Source organism: Chiloscyllium plagiosum, chromosome 29, assembly GCF_004010195.1.
Source record: "Chiloscyllium plagiosum isolate BGI_BamShark_2017 chromosome 29, ASM401019v2, whole genome shotgun sequence".
NCBI classification, from domain to species: domain Eukaryota; kingdom Metazoa; phylum Chordata; class Chondrichthyes; order Orectolobiformes; family Hemiscylliidae; genus Chiloscyllium; species Chiloscyllium plagiosum.
In genome coordinates this window covers 22,854,519-22,868,051 of record NC_057738.1, presented here as the reverse complement: position 1 = coordinate 22,868,051, position 13,533 = coordinate 22,854,519, and the positions used below count along the sequence as shown (strand labels likewise).

General features: G+C 40.6%; 1 protein-coding gene across 1 annotated transcript in view; it reads left to right on the top strand.

Moving 5' to 3' along the window:
* Positions 1 to 13,533, top strand: part of sh3bp5b (SH3-domain binding protein 5b (BTK-associated)) — a 70,031-nt gene that overhangs the window by 6,406 nt on the left and 50,092 nt on the right. The window lies entirely within an intron of this gene.

Below are 13,533 nucleotides of genomic sequence, written 5' to 3'. Positions count from 1 at the left end.
GGGTAGGTTCTTCACTCAGTGAGTCGTAAGTTCATGGAATGCCCTGCCAGTAGCAGTGGTGGACTCTCCCTCTTTATGGGCATTTAAGCGGGCATTGGATAGGTATATGGAGGATAGTGGGTTAGTATAGGTTAGGTGGGCTTGGATCGGCGCAACATCGAGGGCCAAAGGGCCTGTACTGCGCTGTATTGTTCTATGTTCTATGTTCTATAATTATGGAATGCGTTACCTTTTTGGACAGATGCTGAGTGTTTGGAATTTTTTTGTGCTGGGATTACTGTAACTAACATCTTTTTTAGATTCTGTTTAGGAACATGAGGAGTAGGCCAGATGGGCCCTTAATCTGCTTCCAAAATCCAGTTTAAATCATAGCTGTTCTATGATTAAATTAGATTCCCTACAGTGTGGAAACAGGCCCTTTGGCCCAACAAGTCCACACCGAACCTCCGAAGAGTAACCCACCCAGACGCATTTCCCTCTGACTAATGCACCTAACACTATGGCCAATTTAGCATGGTCAATCCACCTGACCTGCACATCTTTGGTCTGTGGGAGGAAGCCAGAGCACCCGGAGAAAACCCACACAGACACAGGGAGATTGTGCAAACTCCACACAGACAGTCCCCCAAGGCTGGAATCGAACTTGGGACCCTGGTGCTGTGAGGCAGCGGTGCTAACCACTGAGCCACCATGCCACCGTGATCTAGCTCCATAGATCTGCAATTTCTCCATATCCCTTAATATCTATTAACCTGAGATTTAAAATTAACAATTGGTGTGATATTAATCACTTTGCAGAAGAGAGTTTGTAAAGTGTGTCAGCATAGCTTTCCTAACTTCATTCCTGAAGGACCTGGCTTAAAAATTATAGACGACGTCATTTAATTCTCATTTTCCTTAACCAGTGTTTCTCCCTGCCCACCTTATCTGTTCCAATTTAATAATTTGAAACTTTGATCAAATGACCCTATAACATTCCAAATTGCTTGAAATGTAACCGGGATTTGTGTAAACGTCTTCATTATTCAATTTCTGAAATCCAGATGTCATTCTAACAAATCCCCAAATATGCTACTTTAGGGGTTGTGCACTCCAACTATGGTGTAACCAGGGCTTTGTATATCTGCCGCATGATTCTAATCCTTTTCTATTCTAATTCTCTAGATATAAAGGCCAGCATTTCACCCAGATTTTTGACTTTTGTATCTGTCCAAGATATTATTGACACTCCTGTTTAAAATCTGAACATTTTCTCCGTGCTAATTATAGTAATAATTTTCTGGCCAAAAATTTTAGGCTAGCTAGTCTATAATTCCATGTTTTCTCTTGGAGTAGAATAGCATGCACAATTTTCCAATTTAGTTCCTGAATTGCCTGAACTTTGAAAGATCATAATTAGGGCATCTACAATGTTTCCACCTACTTTTTTTAAATGCCTAGAATGAAAACAGTGTGATCCTAGTGATATGTTGCCCTTTCGTGCCATTATTTTGTTTCACTAGTGCTGAATGGCTTTTTTTTTCAATATTATTAGATTTGCAATTCTGAATCAATATTAGTTTCTTTGGGGCATCCAATATAGTACTCTGTTCCTTTGCTGTAAATACACATGCTTTTAACCTATCCACAGTTTCTTCATTTTCATTTTTAAAGTCCTTGTATCAAATTTTAAGGGGCTGTCATTGCTGCTGATAACCCCTTTCCTAGTATCATTGTATCCTCATCATTTATGGAGTTAATGCTGAATTTTCACATCTGAATTTCTTTAAGGTGCGCCTGAAAGAGGAACCAGGTTCAGGACTGTTGTTTTTGGTTTGAGTTAAGTTAATATTTGTACCATTAGGGGAATTTAGCGAACCGTACAGCACAAAAACCAGTCGTCTGATCGCTGTTTTGAGCTGTCTATTAAATAAGTTCCAGCCCCTTCCTTTTTCTCCTGCACATTCACCTCCTTGAGTTTGTTCTACCATTCATTTAACTCATGTATGACCTGAATCCTGACTCCCCAAGTCCACCTTAGTTCCGCAATCCTTAACATATCCTCAGAAAAATCCATCCATCTTGGTTGTGAAATGTTCTGTTGACCTCCTACATCCACAGCTGTTTGGAATAGGAGGGAATTTTCTGCATTCCTAGAATTGTTCCATGACAAAGTGGACTGAATAGAATTGAGCAATAAGGTTCTTTATCTCTATGTTTAAAATGAGCAAAATTGAATGGATGAAGCTGATTTTAAAAGGCTGACACTCTTTCTGCTAACACTGGATACTGTGTAGTAGATCCTCATAGAGTTGGTTATGTAGTCAGAACCATCTGGAAAATAACCCCTTAAAATGTTTGCTGAACAAAAATCGATCAACCTCCATTTTGAAGCTTTCAATTGACTGAACCATGCCAGCCTTTTTGAGAAGAATGATCCAAATTTCAGTTATCTCTGGTAAAGGAATGCATTCTGAGATCATCCCTGAAACTCCAGATTAAGTATTCCCTTGTCTCGTTCAGACTGACCAGCAGAGGAAATAGTTTCTCTTTAACAGTGAAGGGACCAGTTAAGTCGGTTGTCTAGATGGCCAATATATAAGTCAGGCAATAGCCTGGGTTTTTGTTTCCCTCTCTGGTTGATGTAGACTTTGTATCTGCCTCCCACTGTATTCCTGCATGTGCTAAACAATGGCAAACCACCACCGACAAAGCTGCCAAGAAAATTTGCTCAGGGTGAAACATCAGAAGAAAATGAGACAAGGACTTGCCTTTGTGCAGAGCTCGTGTAAAATGCAATGGTATCCAATCTAACTCTTTCATCATCTTCAGCACCCCCATTAGACCACTTCATAATTCTTAGCAGGCAAGGTGAAACCATACTGCTCCATATAATATATCATCGTAGTTTAACCTTCCAGCACTGGGATCATTCTGCGGAATCAAAGCTTCATCTCTATAACCCTGCATGTCTTTCCAAACAAATTGGAGCTAGATTTGGACATAACACTACAGATAAGGCAAGAAACAGTGTTAACATTTGCAGAAGTGTCACTAGCTGAAAAGTTAGCTGTTTGTTCCTTGACAGATGCTTTTTGACCTGCTGAATTTCCAGCATTCTCAATTTCTGGTTCAGATTGCTAGCATTTGCAATATTTTACTTCAGCATAACTTAGTTAATAAAACAAAAGCAAATGACCTCTAACATCCAGCTGGCTGCAGTTCGTCTTGTCTGGATCTTTTTGCATCTATCTCTAAAATCCAATAACTTACATGAAGCCCTCAATTAGATTGCAGCTATCATTCACTCTGAGGTATGTATTATTGCTAGAAGTTGCAATGCATATAAAAATAATGGCCATCTTGGAGACATCGTAGTTATTCAATTGAAGTATTCAGCTGTGAAAGTTTGGGACGATAATGCTGAAATGATCCTAGTATACTTGCTACTAGTTAACAATAATATAGTCAACAATTTTGCCCACATGATAATGGTCCATTCTGCTGTTTAGAGTCTGTTGTGTTGATAATCTACGAGGACGTTCACATCGTTAGACTTGTGATTGGAATGTCATTCCTGCGTGGCCACAGAAAACACGCCATGCACCCAGTATATTGGTTAACAGTACAGGAAATGGAAACAATGGCACTCACCCCAAAAAACTATTGTTTTACTAAATTTATTTTTGATAAATTACAATTAATATGGGTATTATTAAAATACCTTGCTGTTTTCGACTGCCCAAAATTCTGAAGCAGTAGTACTACTTTGAAATGGTAGTGCAATACAAAGGGAAGGCCATTACATCATGAAAAACTAGATTGTTCTAGTCTGACAAATAACCCAAGCGGCCAGTCTAAAAGAGGTGATTCTATACTTGCTAGTTATCAGCCAGTGTTTAAGGCTGTAAAACCCATGATCAGAGCTCAAACAAGACACCAATAACTTGTGTTAAGTTTAATCTGCTACAGCATCACAAACACTGATAGGAATAACATTTAGGCAATGACATTGCATGCACCAAATAACCTTTCCTTATCTTGATGTAAATGACAGTTTTAACAAATTGACTGCCTTGCTGTGTAGCAGCAGTAGATTTAAAACAAATAAATTAGGAAGAATAAAGACAACATGAGTGAACACATGGAGCTTCTTTCTATTTGGCAACTCAACTGAACACAGTGAGTTAGCGAGTGATTTAATGGTGGTTGATGGGGGCTGGGTGGGCAGTGTCCTATCCTCACTATAACACGCACAAACTATAGTCATGAGCAGGAATCCTGGTCAGAGGTCCCTTTTCTTAGCTAATTATGGTTCCCTTTCTCTGCCATCCTCCCTTTCTAGCCCAGACAGGTCAGCATTGAAAATTCATCTAACTCCGTGATTCATTGGACAGACATTTAAGTGAGAGAAACCTTGTTTTAATTTGTTCATGGGACATGTGCGTGGCTGGCTAGATCAACATTTATTGCCCACTTCTAATCGCCCTGGCGAAGGTGGTGGTGAACTGGCTTCTTAAACCACTGCAGTCTTTTGAGGTGCAGGGATTGTGTTCTTATGAAGAAACTCCAAGATTTGGAGCCAGTGACAGTGAAGGTGGCAACATAGTTCCAAGGTATTCACAATTCTGTTAAGAATTACTTGATGTTAAACCATGTCATTAGTGTAAATTTAAAATAACAAATGGTCTCAGCACTGTTCCTTTTTAATTTCAAAAATATACTTTATTCATAAAACTTCATATGTACATAGTCAATCACTGTTTGGATTTGTACAGTAGCATTTCAAGGAAAAAAAGCAATATTAGAGTTTGACTCTATCCAAACGAACCAAAGACTTACACATACACGACTATATCATGCGTTTGAATGACACTGTTCCTAATGAAAAATCACCTTCTATATTCGTCTAAACTGAATAACGACACTTTGCCACTACTCTTAGCTGACTAGATAGCAGATTGCTTTTCTAGTCCATGTGTTGCAACATCGATAATGTTTGTCATGAGTCTGCTATGTTGTACCTTATCAAAAGACCTATTTAAAAAGGTAAAAACATTGCATCTACTACATTATCATTGTTGACTCCTTCCTTTTACTTCTGCAGAGACTATTTTGGGTTAATTAAGCATCATTTAGCCTTTCAGATCCATGATGTATTTTTAAATTAGCAACTTCTGTCTTGGGATTATTTTCTATTATTTCTCTTACTATCGTCTCTTACAATAATGTTTCTAAATTTGCTGCTAAGTTTTCTAGTGTGTGTAATTCTGAAATTCTATCTGTTCTTTTATGAGTATTTTTAGTAAATTGTTCATTTATGTATGGCACACCTCAGGGTCAGGTAAAATTAGATTCTGGGCTTTTTAGCTCAGAAGTAGAGTGTCATTTTGTATATAAGATTAGCATTGTTTATAATAGTCAAGAGTGTGGTACTGGAAAAGCACAGCAAGTCAGGCAGCATCCGAGGAGCAGGAAAATTGACGTTTCAGGCAAAAGCCCTTCATCCACTGATCTGCATGACTTCTTTTCAGTGTTTTTCTCTAGAGACTTGGTCATGATGTCTTCATGCCCACTCTATAGCTCAATGTCATCCATGAACACCATTGAACCTAGTATTTTCTGTCTCACTTTTCTCATCCATCATTATTAGGAACAGAAAGGTCTTGGTACTGATTCTTTATGTGATCCAACTGTGGCTTAGAAATTCTCTTTTGTATCTCAAGCACTGAATAAAGTGTGTGCGTGTAGGTGGTGGTGGTTAGGGGAGGGGAGGGGGAGTGGGAGGGTATGGGTGGAAATCTGTAGGCCTGCTATAAGAACTCAGATGAAGACTAGCAGGAAAGACTGAACACGGTTGAGGCTCAGTGTTTCGAAAAGGGACAGAATGGAAAGTGATGGTGATCTTTAAAATTATAAATGGATTGGATAGGGTAGATTTAGGCCATCTGTGGGAGAATCCAAAATCCAAGGTGATAAATACAAGCTAGTTAACCAATAAATCCAAATTTGGAATGCTTAGAAAGTGGAACTCAGGAGGTTAAGGTGAATAACTTACATACTTTCACAAGGAACCTAGATGAACATGTGAGAGCCAAGGGAGATCAAAACATTCGGAAATGCTAAAATGAGGGCAGGACTTATACAATTAAACATAGCGCCCAATGTGGTGTTGTAGAACTGAGACCTTGGGGTTCGGTACCGAATTCTTTGAAGTTTGCATCACATATAGACAGGATGGTTAAGAAGGTGTTTTGTGTGCTTACCTTCATTGCTCAATCCTTCGAGTACAGGAGTTAGGATGTCATGTCGAGCTTGTACAAGATATTGGTGAGGCTTCTCATGGAGTACTGTGTCCAGTTCTGGTCACTGTGTTATAGGAGTGGTATTATTAAGCAGAAAACATTTACCAGGATGTTACCAGCAATGTTTGAGTAATTATGAAGAGGCTGGATAGGCTGGGACTTTTTCACTGGGAAAGTAGGAGGTTGAAGGATGACTTTGTAGACGTTTGTAAAATCATGAGGGATATAGATCAGGTGAATGGCGGGGGTCTTTTCCCTAGGTTGAGGGATTTCAAGACTTAGGGGCCATATTTTTAAGGTAAGAGGAGAAAGATTTTAAAAAAAGACATGAGGGGCAATTTATTGACACAAAGTGACTCTGAGGAAGGGATGGATGCAGTTAGAGTTGCAACATTTAAAACACGTTTAGATAAGTGCATGAATAAAAAATATTTGGAGAGATATGGGCCAAGCGCAGGCAGGTGCTATTTGTTTAGTTTGGGATAATGGTTGGCATGGACTGGCTGGACCGAAGGTGTTTTCATACTCAATGACTTTATGACTATGTGATTAGTAGAATATGAGGAAGCTTATGTGGAGTATAAACTGCACAAACTAGTTGAGCATAATGATCTGATTTTGTGGTATTCTATCCACTCACCTTATTGCATTTTTATGCTTTCTTTTGCATTTCTCCTTGACTCCTAATCTCTCTTGCTTTTCCCAAGCAGTGTTCCTGTAATGCCTGTACCTTCTGGGTTTTGGCCAGTGGGCTATAACGACTGTGGTGTTGCAGACTTAATTAACTTTTCCTACAATGCTATTGCATCTATTTCGGCATTGCAAATTGTCATTAAGCCCAACTGCTGAGACTTGGACACAAAATTGACTGAAACTTCAGTGCAGTCCTGTGCTGTGCAAGGTTCTGTCCATTAAACCTAGACTTGTGTAGCTTCTTGCGTGGGTGGATGGAAAGGATTCTGTGCCACGTTTTGAAGAAAGGCAGGGGAATTCTTGGCATCCTGGCCAATGTCTATCCCTCGACTGCTGTCAAAACAGATTGTCTCATTATTTGTTGTTGTACTGTTTTGTGGGGTCTGGCTGTTTGCAAAATGCCTGCCATGCTCCTCTGCATTTAAAACCCCGTGATCTTCCTTCAAAAGCATTTAATTGCTTGTGAAGCACGTTAGAATATTTGAAGCTTCAATATCGATGCAATTTATTATTAATCTATTTCAGCACTTAAAATTCCCAAATGCCAATGTGTTCAGAGAGACAAGTTTCACTTTTGGGTCAGGACTGTGATGTTAGAGCCAAATTTAGGCTGCAACCCTGCATTCCGTAGAAAGCAGGATACTTTTCTCTGGGTTAACCCATTAGTCGCCAGAGGGCATGGTTGCTGTCCAGTTAAGGACAGTGGACAGGCTCATTAAACCTGACCATAAGAAGGAGGGGGAAATTCTTCCACAGGAATGCCAGTGGTCAGGAAAATAGGCCTTGAAGCCTGCCTTGGCTGGTCTCCTAGCAGCTGAACAAGTTCCCATAACCATGGGGAGCCTGCCTGCTGACTGGAAAATTCCAGACAACCTCTGTAAATAGCCAATTAATTTAGCTTAACTAGCTACCTACTGCTTATGAGTGAGCAGTCCTTCTGCTGTTTTTGTCTCTGAGGAAAATGGCTTGTTATGCTAGCTGGCTTTGTGAACCTTTGTGTCCTCTTCCTAAATTCCATTTCTGGTGCTAAGATCACAATCCGTCCAGTTGTCCTTATTATCTGAATCTGAAAACAAAAACCCAATGAGCAGAAGCCACAGAGGCTGTGTAACGACACACCATCCAATTTGATTCATCAGAATCAATAACTGATTATTGTGTGATCTTATGTGAAGCTTGTAGCTAAATCTGATTCTGTATGAGAGGAGTTAGCTGTGAATGCCATCACCTCATCCTTGCTGGTTTGAGGATTTGGGCTAAGGAAAAGTTAGGGTCAGGAAAATATTCAAGAGCTTTATCAAAGCATTACAGAACTCCAACAATCACTTAACATCTAGTAACAGTGAAACGACTTGTGGGCACATTTTTGGGTGTTTTTTTTGTTGCTGTTGTTCAATTTTCAAATCTCCACTGAGTCTTTTAAACCCTTATGTTTTTAATTTTGAGAAAAAGATCTAATCTTTCCCTCATTACCTCATTGTTGCTGCTGCAGTTTGGTGGTTACTGCAGAATTGTGATATGCTACTTATCTGGGCACCACACTTACAAAATGCTGTTAATAGCTTACTGCGTGGTGAGTGAAGCGCAGCCTGTGCAAAGTTAAACTTGCTGCCATTTTTGTTCAGTAACACTGTATGATAAAAACACGACGCAACTGTGGAATCAGAACAGTTCATGTCATTTCACATTGAGGAGTATGTCAGGGATTTATCTTGCATGTCAGTCTTGTATGAATCTTGACATTTTCTGCATTTGATTTGCTATCTCTGAAATAAATGCTGTATGAGTTGAAAAGGAAATTAAATAGTTAATAATTTACTGACCTCTGTTTCTGAAACTGAGGAATTGTTAACCCACAAATTTCATGGATGGGATTTATCAGTGTATTTAGTTAGCTAGCTCAAACATGTGTTAAAATGCAAAGATTTTGAGCTAAGCTGGTTATATGATTTAAATTGTGTCTAATCAATGAGGACAAATCTAACTGTAATATCTTTGGTAGAAGGGACAGGGTGTCTTCCAAGAAAGGCATGAAAAGACAACCACATAGGCAGCTAGAATTAACTGTTTTTGCTGAAATCCTTCGGGATGTTCAGCCTTTGGAATCTCTAGGAATGGCCATTGCGCTTTAGGAAGGCTGTGGCATAGCATCACAGAACCACCATGGCACAGAAGGAGGCCATTTGGCCCGTTGTGGCTGCACCAGCTCTTCAAATGTGCATCATTAACGAATTAGTGCTTATCTCGTGCTTTTTGCCTATAACCCTTTCAACTACTTGATAGAACACTACTTCTATCAAAATAATCTTCCGACGCTATCTTTAGAGAAAGTGTGGAAAAGATTTATGCGAGTGATTCCATTTAAAGAAGGACTTCAGTGATGGTAAATCGGTTTTCTCCTTCAAGAGAAAGTGGGATTAGATCACGTGCTCTTCTGGAGAGTTGGAACCTGGACAGAGACTGTGAATGGAGGCTGTTGGAACTGTGCTGGAACTGTTCTGTGATTCCAGAATATTCTTTGAATTTGTACCAAGTGAGTTAGAGTACTTTTATAAGCATGCACTGATTTCAAAGATCTCAACATTCTGAAATATGAATTAGTGGCAAAGTCTTGAAAGGAGACTGACTGAAAACTGTCTTCTATTTGTGACTTCTGTTCTGTGACATTAGAAAGTCAGTTTATAACTTTGCAACAACACAACCACCTGATGAAGGAGTGGAGCTCTGAAAGCTAGTGCTTCCAATTAAACCTGTTGGACTATAACCTGGTGTTGTGTGATTTTTAACAAAGTTATGTAATGTGACAGTTCTTGTTTTGTGTCCCATTGCAGTTATGTGGGAGAAATTTTATAACTCCTTTTCCTATAGTAGTAGGTGAAATTGCGTCAGGGGTTGTGTTGAATCAATATATGTGGTGCCCAATCCCAGCAGCCATTCATGTGCCCACTTCTGACTTACATGAGAAATGGATGCATCAAACAATCTGCTCAGAGAGGCAGATCAGTGTTCAAGTATTTAAATAAGGCTCTATTTTCAGATGCTTTGAAGTTAGAGTAATAGAATTATACAGCATGGAAACAGACCCTTAGGTCCAACTCGTCTATGCTGACCAGATATCTTAAATAAATCTAGTCCCGTTTGCCAGCATTTGGCCCATATCCCTCTAAATCCTTCCTATTCGGATATCCATCCAGATGTCTTTTAAATGTTGTAATTGTACCAGCCTGCACCACTTTCTGTGGCAGTTCATTCCATACACGTACCACCCTCTGTGAAAGAATTGTCCCTCAGGTCCCTTTTAAAGCTTTCCCCTTTCACCTTAAACCTATGCCCTTTAGTTTTAGACTCCCCTATCCTGGAGAAAAGACCTTGGCTATATGCTGTATCCGTGCCCCTCATGATTTTATAAACCTCAACAAGGTCACCCCTCAGCCTGTGATACTCCAGGGAAAGCAGCCCCGGCCTATTCAGCTTCTCCCTGTAGCTCAAATCCTCCAACCCCAGCAACATCCTTGTAAGTCTTTTCTGCATTCTTTCAAGTTTAACAACAACTTCTGTATAATGGAGACCATAATTTAATTGCTATAGGTTTGTCTCAGCAAACCCAGCATCTGGAGGGAGGTGAGAGCTGATAAACCTTGTGGTGCTGTTCATTTTGAAGCAGTGCTAATGGCCTGAGAGGAGGAAGATTGCTACCTGTAGCAAACCTTGTTGTGATCAATCAGATGACCTCCTCTCTCCCTCATGTTTTCTCCTGTGACCTCTGCACTCTTCTAACCTCCACCACGTTGCCCTAGACTATCCCTCCCTCTACCCTTCAACTGCATTCTGAGCTACCCACAAACACACTTCACCCAGATCTTTTCCAACCCTCAATCTGACTGGAAGGAAAGTTTGTTTTCGAAAAACTTCCACATTCCTAACTTTTCCGGCCACAGACTCGCTCCCCCCCCCCCCCATAAATAGTGGAATTCCATATGATAATCGCTAAATGTGCAAAGTTAAACAGAATGTAGTGTCGTTATTAACCACTGACAGATGGTCTCTGACCGTGAAACATACTGGCGGCATGGTGGCACAGTGGTTAGCACTGCTGCCTCACAGCGCCAGAGACCCGGGTTCAATTCCTGACTCGGGCGACTGACTGTGTGGAGTTTGCATGTTCTCCCCGTGTCTGCGTGGGTTTCCTCCAGGTGCTCCGGTTTCCTCCCACAGTCCAAAGATGTGCAGATCAGGTGAATTGGTCATGCTAAATTGTCCGTAGTGTTAGGTAAGGGATAAATGTAGGGGTATGGGTGGGTTGCGCTTCGGCGGGGCGGTGTGGACTTGTTGGGCCGAAGGGCCTGTTTCCACACTGTAAGTAATCTAATCTATACTGATTCATTTTTGGTTCAACGAGTTTGAAACTTCCGGTCCTTTGGGTTGATTTGCAACTTGGGTCAGAAACAAAATCAAACAATCAGAATTTCAAGTGCTATTACATTTAAGAATGGTGGTAAGGAAAGCCAAGGAACTATAGACCGGTGAGCCTGATGTTAATGGTTGCTAAGTTGTTAGAGGGGATCCTGATAGACAGGATTTATGTGTATTTGGAAAGGCAAGGGCTGATTAGGGCTAGTCAACATTGCTTTGTGCATGGCAGATCAAGTCTTACTAACCTGATTGAGTTTTTGTTTTGTAGAGGTGACAAAGAAGACTGATCAAGGCAGAGCGGTAGACCTTGTCTGTATGGACTTCAGCAAGACAAGGTTCCGCACTGTAGACTGGCTAGTAAGATTAGATCACATGGGATCCAGGGAGAGCCAGCCAATTGGGTACAAAATTGGCTTGAAGGTAGTAGACAGAGGGTGGTGTTGAGGGTTCCTTTTCGGACTGGAGGCTTGTGACCAGTGGATTGCCACAAGGATCAGTGCTGGGTCCACTACTTTTCATCATTTATATAAATGATTCGGATGTGAATATGGGAGGTATAGTTAGCAAGTTTGCAGATGACACCAAAATAGGTGGTATAGTGGACAGTGAAGAACATTATCTCAGTGTACAATGAGACTTTGATCAGTTGGGCCAATGGGTCAAGGAGTGGCAGATTGAGTCTAGAGTCATCGAGATGTGCAGCACAGAAACAGACCCTTCAGTCCAACTCGTCCATGCCAACCATAACCTAACCTAATCTAGTCCCATTTGCCAGCACTTGGCCCATATCCCTCTCAACACTTCCTTTCAGATGCCTTTTAAATGCTGTAATTGTACCAGTCTCCACTACTTCCTCTGGCAACTCATTCCATACACACGCCACCCTCTGCGTGAAAAACTTGCCCCTTACATCCCTGTTAAACTTTTCCCCTGTTACACTAAATCTATGCCCTTTACTTCTGGACTCCCCACACCAGGAAAAACACCTTGTCTATTTAGATTTTCTAAATTTCTATTAATTTAGACAAATGTAAAATATTGCATTTTGGTAAGGCAAATGAGGGCAGGACTTATACAGATAATGGTAAGGCCTTGGGGAGTATTGCTGAATAAAGAGACCTAAGGGTGCAGGTGCATAGTTCCTTGAAAGTGGCGTCAAAGGTAAACAGGATGATGAAGAAGGCATTTGGCTTGCCTTCATTGGTCAGTGTATTAAGTATAGGAGTTGGGAATTCATGTTGCAGATACACAGGACATTGCTGAGGCCATTTCTAGACTACTGCGATCAATTCTGGTCTTCCTGCTATAGGGAAGATGTTATTAAACTTGAAAGGGTTCTGAAAAGATTTGCAAGGGTGTTGCTGGGTTTGAAAAGTTTTAGCTATAGGGAGAGGCTGAATACAAAGGTGCTTTTTGCCTTGAGGTTAGAGGCTGAGGGGTGACCTTACAGAGGCTTTATAAAATCATGAGGGGCATGGTTAATAGCCAAGGGCTTTTTCTCCGGGTAGGGGAGTGCAAAATTAGAAAGTAAAGGTTTAAGGTGAGAAGGGAAAGATTTATAAGGGACCTGAGGGGTAATGTTTTCACACAGAGAGTGCTGCATGTATGGAATGAGCTATCAAAGGAAATGGTGGAGGCGGAGATATTTACATCATTTAAAAGGCATATGGATAGATTCATGAATAGGACAGGTTTAGAGAGATATGGGCCAAATGCTGGCAAATGGGACGAGATCTGTTCAGGATATTTGGTTGGCGCAGACAGGTTAGACTGAAGGGTCTGTTTTTGTGCTGTATAATTCTATAACACTGTAAGTTAAGTATCAACCCATCTGTTCATCTTATTGGGACAAGTTTGAATCCAGCCCATTACCATAACATTCAGGCACCAATGCAAAAGGCCAGACTGAAGAATTTGCAATCATCTTGAGTCTGACGTTCTGATGGTTATCCACCTTGGAAAATTCCTTACACTTCCTGCTTTCAGACAATTTAATTCAGCTCATGTGATATTGTGAAACAGCTGACCTAGTGAAGACCTCAGTAACATCCTGATACTGAAGATTTTGTGGTTCAGAGCTATCCACACCTGAATCTCAAGCACTTCCAATTCACCTTCAACACTGTCCTCTATCCACCATTGT